We start from the raw sequence: 15,976 nt of genomic DNA on the forward strand, positions 1-15,976 counted from the left end.
TTAGGTTTAAAAAAATCTTTTAAATTGATACATAATATATTTTAGACACAAGTAATTGGCCAAACTTATCTTTCATTTTCTTGTTTTTGGACAGCTTCTTATGCTATGTAATTTCTACACATGGCCATCCAAGTTTGAAAATATACATTTAAATTCTTGTAAGAGTTTTATTTTTGCCTTACATGCAATCTTTTAATTCTGACACTTTTCCTATAAATTAATGAATCTGCCAAAAAGAATAATCCCTGTAATGAGCCACATGTTATGTGAAGTTTCAGGTTTTATTGTGGCAAGTGTATCCCATTTTACAACTTCAGTGATCTTTCAAACTGACTTTATTCAAATAAGGCCTTAACTGCCAAGCACAAACCAAGGAAAGTGTTTTTTGGAGTGTCAACTTCTAAGAGGCACTTCCAGGCGGACACTTTTGCAAGGATAAAGCTACAAGGTTTCACTGATGCTTCGGTTAGGGTACCAGAATAATGGTTATACATTTTGGTTATGTACTCTTATCTCTCACTCATTTCTGAGCAAGGGATTAGTAGCTTGGAATTTAGCTGCCAGTTACTGAAACACACTGTGTAGTGAAATAAAAACAACAGACACCAGAATAAACCTGTCCGCTGGCCCAGAGAATCAACTTGAAAACTTATCTCTGTTAAGCAAAACATTGCCTTCGTGAGTGTGGTCCTCAGTTGAACTGTACTTCCCAAAATGATCTGTCGAAGTCCAAGTTCTCGGTATCTGAGAATGTGACCTTATTAGGAAATGGGGTCTTGCGAGTGTAATTAAGTTAAGATCATGCTGGATTAAGGCAGGTACTTAATCCAAATGATCGATGTCCTTGTAAGAAGAGGCGAGGACACACAGAGACACCAGGGAAGAAGGCCATGTGATAATGGAGGCACAGATGGGAGTGAAGCAGCTACAGCCAGAGACACCAAGGATCGCTGGCAACCACTAGAAGCTATGGGTAGGCAAGGGTGGATTCTTCCCCAGCGCCTTCAGTGGAAGCATGACCCTCCCACATGCACTTTTTCTTACTCTGTTGCCTGGGCCAGACTGCCATGGTGTCAGCCTAGCTCACAGCAACCTCAAACTCAAGTGATCCTCTTGCCTTGGCCTTCCGAGGAACTGGGGCAACAGGTGCCCACCACCAGGCCCAGCTAGTTTTTCTATTTTTAGTGGAGATGGGGTCTTGCTTTTGATCAGGATCTCAAACTCCTGAGCTCAAGCAATGCACCTGCTTGGGCCTCCCAGAGTGCTGAGATTACGGGAGTTAGCCGCTACACCTGCCCCCCACCCACATCTTGGTTTTCAGACTTCTAGCCTCCAAAACTGTGATGAAATAAACATCTGTTGCTTTAAGCCACCCTTTTGGTGGTACTTTATTATGACAGACCTAGGAACCAATACAAACATGAAGTTCATGTTTTTATTTTCCATATACTTAAGAAGAGATCTGATGTAAAAACTCTTCCCAGATAAATGCTACTTTGGGAATGCCTTGATGTAACAAATACATAACTTCTCTGGTAACACCACATCTACACTGTGATATCACTTCTAAGCTGCAGGCCAGTGCATACACACAAACACAGAAGGTGAACTCATTAAAAAATAAAACATTGTAACTACTCAGGGAAACAATGTACTTTCAGGACCACAAGGAGTGAGCAGGTAACAGCCCATAGCGGAGTTGGGATCCCAAAGACTTGAGATAAATAAAATAGACCATAAAATAAGTACGGTTTTAAATGATTCAGAAAAAGGGGTAGAAAAAAACTGTAGCACTACCAGAAAAGAATACACAGTTTCAGAAAAAAAAATAGAATTTTTACAGTTTAAAAAATGCAATAGAGTAAAATTTAAAATACTAGTGGCTAAATTTAAAATCTTAGTGGACTGGTAAAATATAAGATATTTATTTCTACATGTCTTTGTGAGGTATCGGAAATGCTTTTCTGTTTCTTCTCTATTTTAAAGTGGAAGGAAATCCTAGACTAAATTCCACTTACATTTGCCCTTGCAGGTTGAAGCTGATTAATCTCGTTGAGATGCTTCTTTTTCAGATACCAACTTACCATCCTTCTTACCACAGCTCTGTATATGGCATGAGTTTAAAGGCAACACCAAAGACCATTAGCTGAAACCTCCTTTTCTCTTAGCAGTAACTCAGTGGTACAATATAAAAGTAATAACCTTCAAAATGTAATAACATTTGATCCCATAAAATATTGATCAAACATGTAACTGATGTAAAATGAGCTACAACAATGGCTTATGGAAAATTCTGGTTTCCGAGGATCTAAGCTGAAAGTCTCCCAGGAGTTGGTGACGACTATGCTGGGAGTCCTCCATGGCCTCATCCACAGCCAGTCAACGGTGAGAAGTCATTGTAAGGGGTACCAGGAATTTTATTTATTTATTTATTTATTTATTTAGACAGAGTCTCACTATGTTGCCCTTGGTCGAGTGCTGTGGAGTCACAGCTCACAGCAACCTCAAACTCTTAGGCTTAAGTGATTCTCTTGCCTCAACCTCCCAAGTAGCTGGGACTATAGGTGCCCGCCACAACGCCAGGCTATTTTTTTTTGTTGCAGTTGTCATTGTTGTTTAGCAGGCCTGGGCCGGGTTTGAACCCACCAGCTTGGGTGTATATGGCCAGCGCCCTACCCACTGAGCACAGGCGCCACCCCGAGGGTACCAGGAATTTTAAATGAAGGTTATCACCAGTGAGAAGGTCAGGGGTTTCTTTCACTGTCTCTCTTCTTCCTCTCTTAACCCACACGGTTCATTAACATGGACTTTTGAAATATTAACTAAGTAACAGTACAGTTTGGACATAAATATAACAATTAAAACAGTGATTTAATGATTAAAGTTTGAACTGGTTTAATATTGTTCCTTAAAACTTACAAATGGAGTGTGATGGCAATTCCAGTAAAATATTGGGCACCCCGTTTTTAAGTATATGCACAAATAAAATTGTGTATACATACGATTCGCTTATTGAATGTAAAGCTAACTCAGATAATGATGAGGCAAAAAGAATTGTCATTGCTATTTTTTTACGAATAATGTGGCAAGATTTACCTAGGAAGTATTATAACTAATTAAAAGAGAATATATGTATAACTATAATCTTAGTATAAATTATAGGAAAGCTCAGAAATCAATAAGAAAGACATTTAATAATCATGTGGAAAAAATGGGTAATCTTTAGAGGATACAAATAAGTTAAAGGTTTAATCTAACAACAGCAAAACTCTGGAGGAAAATATAGTTTAATATGTAAATCCCACTTTTGATCATTAACGAAGTTCTTGGAATACAGTGTCATGTAAGGAGCAGAGATGGAAAAAGATGAGGGGTGCTGGCGTCCAGAGAAGTATTAAGATAAAATTATTTATCAAAGAGTTGAATGTGCAGTACCTCAAATCTGATGTCAATTTAATGATTCTGTAACTAAACATAAATATATCTATGAAGTTACATACGACACAATCATGTATCATTTAAAAATCAGTGAGTGAGTAAAGGAATATGACGACAATTTAAATGAATTTGATAGTGAAAACTGGGCAATAAATTCGTGTCACAAATTTTGATACAGGACCTTAAGGGATCAATGTGGTTATAAGTTTCCCAAAAACAAGCGAAAGGCTGAATGTGGTAATCCTCAGAATTTCCATACATTTCTTCCTATTATCTTCAAATCTAGAATTTTCTTACAGATCCTCTTAATAGAGTATATAATGACCACAGTTTTAATGGCAGTCACAGGTGCAATAGCAACAAAAATTACCAAGATCACAAGGTTATTTTCTTAAAGAATCATAATACTAAATCCCTATGCAATGGCTACTCTAATAAGTTTATATTAAATTACTAATCAGTACACACACTCTAGAACATACTTTGGCAGCACATAAGAACTTTATTTTTTTATTATTAAATCATAGCTGTGTACATTAATGCAATCATGGGACCATACACTGGTTGTATACACCGTTTGACACATTTTCATCACATTGGTTAACATAGCCTTCCTGGAAATTTCTTAGTTATTGTGTTAAGACATTTATATTCTACATTTACTAAGTTTCACATGTACCTTTGTAAGAGGCACGGCAGGTGTAATCCCACCAATCACCCTCCCTCTGCCCATCCTCCCCCCTCCCTTCCCCTCCCTCTCCCCATTCCCCATAACCGGGTTATAGCTTTCATATGAAAACCATAAATTAGTTTCATAGTAGGGCTGAGTACATTGGATACTTTTTCTTCCATTCTTGAGATACTTTACTAAGAAGAATATGTTCCAGCTCCATCCATGTAAACATGAAAGAGGTAAAGTCTCCATCTTTATTTAAGGCTGCATAATATTCCATGGTGTACATATACCACAGTTTATTGATCCATTCGTGGATCAGTGGGCACCTGGGCTTTTTCCATGACTTAGCAATTATGAATTGGGCTGCAATAAATATTCTGGTACAAATATCTTTGTTATAATGTGATTTTTGGTCTTCTGGGTGTATGCCTAGTAGAGGAATTATAGGATTGAATGGCAGGTCTATTTTTAGATCTCTAAGTGTTCTCCAAACATCTTTCCAAAAGGAATGTATTAATTTGCATTCCCACCAGCAGTGTAGAAGTGTTCCCTTTTCTCCACATCCACGCCAACATCTCTGGTCTTGAGATTTTGTGATATAGGCTAATCTTACTGGAGTTAGATGGTATCTCAAGGTAGTTTTGATTTGCAATTCTCTGATGATAAAGATGATGAGCATTTTTTCATATGTCTGTAGGCCGTGTGCCTGTCTTCTTCAGAGAACTTCCCCTTCAAGTCCCTTGCCCAGTCCGAGATGGGATCACATGTTCTTTTCTTGCTTATGCATTTGAGTTCTCTGTGGATTCTGGTTATTAAACCTTTGTCGGAGACATAACATGCAAATATCTTCTCCCATTCTGAGGGCTGTCTGCTTGCTTTACTTACTGTGTTCTTAGCTGTGCAGAAGTTTTTTAGTTTGATCAGGTCCCGGTAGTGTATTTTTGAAGCTGCTTCAATTGCCCGGGGGTCCTCCTCATGAAATACTCACCCAGACCGATTTCTTCAAGGGTTTTTCCTGCACTCTCTTCTAGTATTTTTATAGTTTCATGTCTTAAGTTAAAATCTTTAATCCAGTGAGAGTCTATCTTAGTTAATGGTGAAAGGTGTGGGTCCAGTTTCAGTTTTCTACAGGTTGCCAGCCAGTTCACCCAGAACCATTTGTTAAATAGGGAATCTTTTCCCCACTGAATGTTTTTAATTGGCTTGTCAAAGATCAAATAACGGTAAGTAGCAGTATTCATCTGTTGGTTCTCTATTCTGTTCCAGAGATCTACTTCTCTGTTTTTGGGCCAGTACCATGCTGTTTTGATCACTGTCTGTTTATAGTATAGTCTGAGGTCTGGTAGCGTGATTCCTCCTGTGTTGTTTCTATTTGTGAGTAATGTGGTGGCTATTTGAGTTTTTTTCTGATTCCATATAAAATGAAGTATTATTTTTTCAAGATCTTTAAAGTATGACAGTGGAACTTTAATAGGGATTGCATTAAAAGTGTATATTGCTTTGGGTAGTATGGACATTTTAACAATGTTGATTCTTCCCAGCCATGAGCATGGTATGTTTTTCCATTTGTTAACATTTTAAGCTATTTCTTTTCTTAGAGTTTCATAGTTCTCTTTATAGAGATCTTTCACGTCCTTTGTTAGATAAACTCCTAAATATTTCATCTTCTTTGGCACTACTGTGAATGGAACAGTCATTAACTGTTTTTTCAGCTTGACTATTGTTGGTATATATAAAGGCTAACCATCTATGAATGTTGATTTTATAACCTGAGATGCTGCTGTATTCCTTGATCACTTCTAAGAGTTTTGTAGTAGAATCTCTGGTGTTTTCCAGATATACAATCATATCATCTGCAAAGAGTGAAAGTTTGATCTCTTCTGAACCTATATGGATACCCTTGATTGCCTTTTCTACCCTAATTGCGGTGGCTAAAACTTCCATTACAATGTTAAAGAGCAGTGGAGACAATGGGCAACCTTGCCTGGTTCCTGATCTAAGTGGAAATGATTTCAATTTAACTCCATTCAATACGATATTGGCTGTGGGTTTGCTGTAGATGGCCTCTACTAGTTTAAGAAATGTCCCTTCTATACCAATTTTCTTAAGTGTTCTGATCATGAAGGGATGCTGGATATTATCAAAAGCTTTTCTGCATCAATTGAGAGAATCATATAGTCTTTGTTTTTTAATTTGTTTATGTGCTGAATTATAGATTTACGTATATTGAACCAGCCTTGAGACCCTGGAATAAAACCAACTTGGTCATGATGGATAATTTGTTTGACGTGTTGCTGGATTCTGTTTGTTAGGATCTTGTTGAATATTTTTGCATCTATATTCATTAGGGATATTGATCTATAATTTTCTTTTCTTGTTGGGTCTTTTCCTGGTTTGGGGATCAGGGTGATGTTTACTTCAGAGAATGTGTTGGGTAGTCTTCCTTCTTTTTATACATTTTGGAACAGGTTGAGTAATATAGGTACTAGTTCCTCTTTAAAGGTTTGGTAGAATTCTGACGTGAAGCCATCTGGTCCTGAGCTTTTATTTTTATGGAGATTTTATATGGTTGATGCTATTTCGGAACTTGATATGGGCCTGTTCAACATTTCCACTTGATTCTGGCTAAGTCTTGGAAGGTGATGTGCTTCCAAGTATTGGTCAATTTCCTTCAGATTTTCATATTTCTGAGAATAAAGTTTCTTGTAATATTCATTAAGGCTTTTTTTAATTTCTGAGGAGTCTGTTGTTATTTCGTCTTTGTCGGTTCTGATTGATGAAATTGGAGATTTTAATCTTTTTTTCCTGGTTAGGTTAGCCAAACATTTATCTATTTTATTGACCTTTTCAAAAAACCAAGTTTTTGATTTATTAATATGTTGTATAATTCTTCTGTTTTCAATATCATTTAATTCTGCTCTCATTTTGGTTATTTCTTTTCTTCTTCTGGGTTTGGGGTTGGAATGTTCTTCCTTTTCCAGTTGCTTGAGATGTTCCATTAAGTTGTTAACTTCCTCTCTTTCCGTTATCTTGAGGAAGACTTACAGTGCTATAAATTTCCCTCTTAGGACTGCCTTTGCGGTATCCGAGGGGTTCTGATAATTCGTCTCATCATTGTCATTTTGTTTCAGAAATTTGGCAATTTCCTTCTTAATCTCATCCACAACCCAGCTATCATTCAGCATAAGGTTATTTAACTTCCATGTTTTTGTGCGAGTATGCAGATTCCTATTTTTACTTAGTTCAACTTTTATTCCATGGTGGTCCGGGAAGATGCAAGGAATAATTTCTATTCCTTTAAATTTACTGAGGTTAGACTTGTGACCTAAGATTTGGTCGACTTTGGAGTATGTTCCATGGGCTGATAAGAAGTATGTGTATTCAGTTTTTTTGGGATGAAATGTTCTGTAGATGTCTGCTAAATCCAAATGTTGGATGGTTAGGTTTAAATCTAAAATTTCTTTGCTCAGCTTCTTATTAGAGGATAAATCCAACACTGCCAAAGGGGTGTTGAAATCTCTAACTATTATGGAGCTGGAGGAAATCAAGTTGTTCATGTCTGTTAGAGTTTCTCTTATAAATTGAGGAGCATTCTGGTTGGGTGCATAAATATTAAAATTGAAATCTCATCATATTGAGTAGTACCCTTAACAAATATGAAGTAACCATTCTTATCCTTCCTTACTTTTGTTGGTTTAAAGCCTATTGTGTCTGCAAATAGAATTGCAACACCTGCTTTTTTCAGATTACCATTTGCCTGAAATATGGACAACCATCCTTTCACCCTGAGTCTATATTTATCTTTTAAGGGAAGATGTGACTCTTGTATGCAGCAAATATCTGGCCTGAGTTTTTGTATCCAGTCAGCTAATCTGTGCCTCTTTAAAGGATAGTTTAAGCTATTCACATTGATGGAGAATATTGATAAGTCTGGTAAAATTTTGGGTATCGAGTTTTTCAAAAGTCCAGTGGACATTTTGAATTTTTGCCACTGTAGAAGTTGGAGTTTGATCAAAAGTTTCTGAGTGAGTTTACTTTTGTGGTAGAGGATTGGGCTCATCATTATGGAGGATAGGTCTGAGAATATACTGAAGAGCTGGTTTGGTTATGGCAAATTTCTTCAACATATAAATGTCATTAAAGTATTTAATTTCTCCATCATAAACGAAACTCAGTTTAGCTGGATACAGGATCTGGGATTGAAAGTTATTTTGCTTTAGGAGATTAAAAGTTGATGACCACACTCTTCTGGCTTGAAAAGTTTCAGCAGAGAGATCTGCAGTCATTCTAATATTCTTCCCTTTGTAGGTAATGGATTTCTTACATCTGGCTGCTTTCAGAATTTTCTCCTTCATATCAACTTTAGTGAAGTTAATTATGATATTCCTTGGGGATGTCTTATTGGGATTGAGCCATGCTGGTGTTCTGAAACTGTCTGTTATCTGAATTTCAGAATCTCTTGGCATGTCTGGAAAATTCTCTTTCATAATTTCATGGAGAAGGGCCTCTGTGTCTAGTGAGGCCACTTCATCACTTTCTGGGATTCCAATGTGGTGGATATTAGTCCTCTTCGAATTATCCCAGAGCACTCTGAGAGAGTGATCCGTTTTTGCTCTCCATTTCTCTTCCTCTTTGAGAGTTTGGGAGCATTCAAAGGCTTTGTCTTCAATGTCAGAAATCCTTTCTTCTGCTTGTTCCACTCTATTACTGAGGGTTTCTACTGTATTTTTCAGATCTTTGAGGGCTGCAAATTCTTGCTTCAGTGAGTCAAAATCGTTGCTGGTTTTGTCTTTAAATCCGTTAAATTCTTGAGACAACTTTTGAATTTCTCCTCAAATTTCTAATTCTGACTTTTAATTGCTCTTCAAATTTCTAATTCCAAATTTTCCTCCATTCTATTAATCTTGTTTGCAATCCGTATTCTGAATTCAATTCCTGAAATCTCAGCCAGCTGTTTATGAATGGGATCTTCTGTTACATCTGCCATATCTTTCCTTGGGGCGGGGGGTGAGGGTGGGAGGGGAATTGATCTATTCTGGTTATTCATGTTACCAGAGTTTTTTCACTGATTTCGCCCCATGATTATTTTACACCGTTTGACTTTCCCCCTGGAGCTTTGTCGAGGACCCATACGATGATGCGGCCTGAGAAACTGGGGACCTGTTTGGTGTGGTGGGGCTAATTGGTTCTGTCTTGTTTTCAGCTGGTCTCTGTCTGATCCTAGTGAAACAGTTACTCTGGGTTGAAGTCTCAGCTTTTGTTTGTATCCTTTGGGTCACAGCTTGCCTCAGTGGGATTGATGTGCGTTCTTCAATATTCTCTCTTGGTACAGCTCTAATCCACCAGGTTACTTGCTAAATTTCTGTCTTTTAACTCTACTTCTCGATTGGAGCCTCTGAGGAAAGCTGACTTCAGTCAGCCATCTTGTCTCCACCCTGCACATAAGAACTTTAAATAAGTTCATATTTTGCCTAGCATTTCATTCCCTAAATAAACTATCATAAGGAATTAAGTATAGATCTCAACAAAGATTTATGTTCAAGGTAAATTACAACATTATTTGTACTAGGAAGAAATTGGAAAAAATTACGTGTTCAGTAAAGGAAGAATTGTTAAGTTAAATATGTTAATGCACATTTGATAGACCATTTTTCATGCATTAAAATAATGTTCTAGTTTTTTAAAGATATGTTATGATTAAAAAGCATCAAATGCAAGATGATCTCAAAATAAATAATATGTAGGTAAAATAAAAGGTATTTGAGTTATGAAGTAGGTGATTATTTTTTCTTCTTTATATTAAACATTTGTTCATTTTGTTTTCTGTAAGGGGGCATATAGTTTTATAAAAAGAGTAAATATTGTCTTCCATTTTGAAGACCTTTTTCTGTGAATGGGAGAGAAAACATGAACCAGAGAAGGTGATTTTCTGTTTGTTTGTGTGTGGGGTGTGTGTTTGAGATAGGGAAGACTGAGGTTTGTGCTAAAAGACCAACGAATTCTAAAACCATGGCACAAAGGATGGTCTGAATGTAAAGGTAAGCCTGAAATCAGAGCAGGTGGAAAGGGACAGAATTAAGCTCTTTCCAGAGGGCTACCCTTGAAGAGGGACAGAAGCTGGGTCATATAAGACACGGCCACATTTAGGGTGGGGGACACAATGTTCAGGCTGTGTGGGTCTAATTGTCCAGAGTCCTCAGTGTAGCAGGAGATGGCATCAGAGATCACAGAGAATTGGGCAGGATGAGCATTTGTGGGTGAAATTTTGCAACTGTATCCAGAATGGGGGAGAGAGCTAGTCAGAGACTGAGCAAAATGCAGAGGAACAGGCTGCGACTGGAGAGCCTCAAGGTGTCACAGCACCACTCTGCAGCATCTGCCTCGCTCACTGGAGAGGTGGGGTGTTGGCTGGCACCTCTGCTGTGTTGGCTGGCACCTTGCTGAAGACAAGAGGGCTGTTACCCCACGGACAGTGTAGCAGCTTGCTGGTGGGGCACAGAGGAAACTGTGCTAAAGGAGTTCAAGTTCAGGGTGTTGGCAGAGGTGTGAGGAAGGCAACACCCACAGGGTCAGACCGGCTGGAAAGGGAGTGAAATGATAGGAGGTGATGGTGGGGTGGAGATTGGAAGGCAGTGGTTCTCAGACTGCAGGGGCCACAGAATGCCCCAGGGAATCTCGATGAAACAAAGACTACTGAGTCCTGTCCCACGAAAGGTTAATTCATTGGTGGATTCCAGCAAATCACATTTTTAAGAAATGAGTCGGGTGGTCTCTGGGGCATGTTTCCAGCAACCTTAGGGTAGAAATTATAAGGCTGGAACTTGAAAAGCAGGAGTAGCAGACGAGGAAGAAAAGGGTTAAGGAATGTGGAGGGAAAAGAGCCTCTGCTCAGAAACTTAAGAATTGCAGGTGAGGGTTTCAGAGGTAGGATGGCCCCGGATGGCAGTGAGGTTCCCCCATCACTACTGAAGCCTCATGCATGAACATACTGGAAATTAGGAAGCCATGAAACTTTAGGGTTTGGTTTTTGGCAGAATCTTCATCAAGGTTTGTCAACAGATATTTTCTCTGTGTTACGATAGCATTTCCCAAACTAGCATTCATTTGGAACAAGGCTCTTACCAGAAATAATTATGAATATTAAGAAACAATAACAATCACCACGACACAATGTCCCATGGCCAAGTTATCTGGGGAAATACGGGCTTAAGAAAAGGCGAAAATATTCATTTATTATGTATTTCCCAGAGCCTTTCACAGGCCATTGTGTTTGGGGAACGTCTAATGAAGTCGGTTTAGCTGCTGCTCTTCCCCATGGAAAGGAAGGGAAGCAAAGGGAGGAGAGGGGAAGGGACGACGAAGAAGAGGTGGGGGGAGAAGAGAGGACAGGAAAGAAAAAAGAAAGAGGAAGAGCGTGATGGGGAGCCCACAGCTCCTATTGGCCAGGACGCTGCTGCCTGGGTCTCCCTCCAGGCCTGGTCCCTCTCCTGACTCCTCTTTCCTCCCGTCCTGCAGAGACACTGCCGTGACCCCGACAGTTGACTGCAACACCTCTCAGACACCTGTACATTATCTCAGCATCTATCCTAATGCCTGATTAATAGGACTGAATAAGGAATGGATCCCACTTTTCTAAAAAAAAAAAAAAGTGTTTTCTATAAATTACTTCAAAACCATATAACAAAATCCAACATTTCCTTACTTTTTGCTTGTGCTTTTGGTATATATCTTTTTTGAAGTTTGCTTTTTATTTTTTTATGTTAAGCACATATTGAACTGTGAATTACAGCAACAGATTTTCTACTATTAGACTTTCCTTGGATAACGTTAAGCAGTGATGATACAGTATCGTTATTTAAAATATATAGCAATGGACTGATTTGGCTAATTTGTCTTTTAGGAATTTTTCATTTATTTCCCTAAAACAGGCCTATAGATTTTCTTTCTCATGTTGCTTTTGTCCAAGCCATTATTAGGGACATGCTAGCCATGTAAAATTGAGCAAGGTGGCTTCCCACCATCTTCTAAGCTCTGAAATTAAAGAAAAACAAAACATATTGTTTGAGATTTAAGAGTTGTGCTCATTTTGGCAGCACATATACTAAAATTGGAACAAGAATTAAGAGTCCAAAACAGCATGGTATTGGTCCAAAAACAGAGAAGTAGATGTTGGAACAGAATAGAGAACCAAGAGATGAATCCAGCTACTTGCCATTATTTGATCTTTGACAAGCCAATTAAAAACATTCAGTGGGGAAAAGATTCCCTATTTAACAAATGGTGCTGGGTGAAATGGCTGGTGATCTGTAGAAGACTGAAACTGGACCCACACCTTTCACCATTAACTAAGATAGACTCTCACTGGATTAAAGATTTTAACTTAAGACATGAAACTATAAAAATACTAGAAGAGAGTGCAGGAAAAACCCTTGAAGAAATCGGTCTGAGTGAGTATTTCATGAGGAGGACCCCCGGGCAATTGAAGCAGCTTCAAAAATACACTACTGGGACCTGATCAAACTAAAAAGCTTCTGCACAGCTAAGAACACAGTAAGTAAAGCAAGCAGACAGCCCTCCGAATGGGAGAAGATATTTGCAGGTTATGTCTCTGGCAAAGGTTTAATAACCAGAATCCACAGAGAACTCAAACGTATAAGCAAGAAAAGAACACGTGATCCCATCTCAGGCTGGGCAAGGGACTTGAAGAGAAACTTCTCTGAAGAAGACAGGCACACGGCCTGCAGACATACGAAAAAATCCTCATCATCTTTAATCATCAGAGAATTGCAAATCAAAACTACCTTGAAATACCATATAACTCCAGTAAGATTAGCCCATATCACAAAATCCCAAGACCAGAGATGTTGGCGTGGATGTGGAGAAAAGGGAACACTTCTACACTGCTGGTGGGAATGCAAATTAATACATTCCTTTTGGAAAGATGTTTGGAGAACACTTAGAGATCTAAAAATAGACCTGCCATTCAATCCTATAATTCCTCTACTAGGCATATACCCAGAAGACCAAAAATCACATTATAACAAAGATATTTGCACCAGAATGTTTATTGCAGCCCAATTCATAATTGCTAAGTCATGGAAAAAGCCCAGGTGCCCACTGATCTACGAATGGATCAATAAACTGTGGTATATGTACACCATGGAATATTATGCAGCTTTAAAGAAAGATGGAGACTTTACCTCTTTCATGTTTACATGGATGGAGCTGGAACATATTCTTCTTAGTAAAGTATCTCAAGAATGGAAGGAAAAGTATCCAATGTACTCAGCCCTACTATGAAACTAATTTATGGCTTTCATAGGAAAGCTATAACCCAGTTATAACCTAAGAATTATGGGGAAGGGGGAGAGGGAAGGGAGGGAGGGGGGAGGTTGGGCAGAGAGAGGGTGATTGATGGGATTATACCGCGGTGCATCTTACAAGGGTACATGTGAAACTTAGTGAATGCAGAATGTGATTGTCTTAACACAATAACTAAGAAAATGCCAGGAAGGCTTTGTTAACCAGTGTGATGAAAATGTGTCAAACTGTTTATAAAACCAGTGTATGGTGCCCCATGATCTCATTAATATACACCCTTATGATCTAATACTAATAAAAAAAAAAAAGAGTCCCTGAAGGTTGATGTAGCTTCTGCAAAATAATGTAGTCCTGATGCCTTCTGATACCATTTTATTTTCTTCTAGGTTGAGGCATTTAGGCTTACTACTTCACCTTATGTCAAATTTGTCATTTTAATTTCCCCCGAAAACTATTGCTTCCATTATATTGTCAAATGTATTTAAATAAAATTGTATATTATTCTAAAATTTCAAAAATATTTATTTTGAAAAAATAGTACACATATTTGATAAAATGAAAATAAATTGTTTAAAAGGGGGCAGATGGTTAGGGATAAGTATCCCTTCTACAGGGCTACAGTGCCTAATTCTCCCCACTACTTACAAGTTATCAATTTTAGTTGCCTTGATTAATCCTCATACAGGGATATTTTGTGGGTACACAGGTGTGTGTGTGTCAATACGGGAATAGACAGACACTTGTACATGTAGTCTTTTTAAAATATAAATGTAGCATATTGCACACACAGTTTTGTATCTTCTTTTTCCACTTAGATTTTTGTAAGATAGTTACATGTTAGTACTTAACAGAAATGTGCTTGTTAATGGAAACAAAAGTATGGTATCCTATCAATGCACCATGATTTATTCAACCTGTCCTCTTTCTTGAAAATGTAGGTTATTTCCAACCTTTGATTCTGTAGTTAATAGTAGAATATCTTATTCTCCATTTATATGAACTAGTGGGGTTCTTACAAAATAAGGTTAGATAAGAAAGAACAGATTGTTGCATTTCTTATACTGAAGAGGAAGCATACTTCCTCAAACGCATACCCCAGGACTGTGAACTATCAGGAGCGCAGGATAGAAACTGGCCACAGATGGGTGCTGGCATATGCCCCCCAGTAGGAACTAAACTACTATATCGTAGAATGAACCGGCCAAGTAAAGAGACAGTCTGTTGATGTGGCATTAGTTGGACAGACAGAACGTAACAAATTACACGGCTACACCCACTGACATATTCAACAAGAGCTCTAGTTTTGCAGCTCGTCACCAGTTCCTCCAGCATGGACTTCCTGAGTGCCCTGCAATGGTCCTGGCACTGTGGAAATTACAGAAAAGAATAATATTCTGCTGTTGTGCCCTTTGTACCTCACCATCCTAACATTATTATTTATCTATGTATATTCTCTTCTGTGGGAGAAGGAAAAACAACAAGGATAGATAGTGTGGGAGTGTCTGAGATGCCATTTATAATACCAAGAGTAAGGGGCCCATGGTGAAAGGTTTTGGAGTAGGACTGAGGTGGGGAAATGTATTTCCATTATTTGACTCTTGGGTACTTGAAAATAAATATTTTCATTAAAACAGAGTCATTGTTTTAATAATTGTCATTCAGTGCCTTTTATAGTTTTGCTGGAGGATTAACATGGATTTGAGGTTAATTAATTGTCTTTCTTCTACAGAGTAGCTGGCAGCACACGTTTATTCACACAGGTGCAGAATATTTCAGCAAAGTAGACCTTCCCAGGCATGCTAGTGAGGATAGAACAGAAGCAATCACCCACCGACAACCTAGGTCCTTGACAGTGTAGTCAGACCAAAGAGGATGTGTGTGCTCACTGCTCCTCAGCTTCTTGTCCATAAAAACAATGAATACCTTTAATAGTCTTGATTACTTAGGATGCATCTGAATCACTGGGCTTTACACTCTGTCAAAGAATTCATATTCTGAAACACTCCGTGAATTATCTAATGTTCCGTAGGTCCATGTACACCAAATTTAGAATTTTTTGCTTTTTCTTTCTCTTCTCTTCTCTTTTCTTTCTTTTTGATCAAGAGTCGCACTGTCACCCTGGGTAGAGTGCTGTGGCATTGTCATAGCTCACAGCAACCTCAAATTCTCAGGCTCAAGCGATCCTCTTGCCTCAGTCAGCCTCTGGAGTTGCTAGTACTACAGGCACCCACCACAACTTCTGGCTAGTTTTTCCTGTTTTTAGTAGACACAGGGTCTTACTCTTATTCAGGCTGGTCTCAAACTCCTGAGCTCAGGTGATCCAGAGTAGTAGGATTCCAGGTGTGAGCCACCGCACCGGGCCAAAATTTTTGAATATTACAAACTATAATTATACATGTTGCCCAGTTAAATGAAATATGAATTTCTTTGAACAATTTCTACCTTACTTTAAAAATTCACAGTCTATCATGTGTTTCTGATTTATTTCTATTTTAGTCATCAAGATATAATCATTTAATAGCCATTTGATCTCGAAAGACT

This window comes from Nycticebus coucang, chromosome 11 (assembly GCF_027406575.1).
Source record: "Nycticebus coucang isolate mNycCou1 chromosome 11, mNycCou1.pri, whole genome shotgun sequence".
NCBI classification, from domain to species: Eukaryota; Metazoa; Chordata; class Mammalia; order Primates; family Lorisidae; genus Nycticebus; species Nycticebus coucang.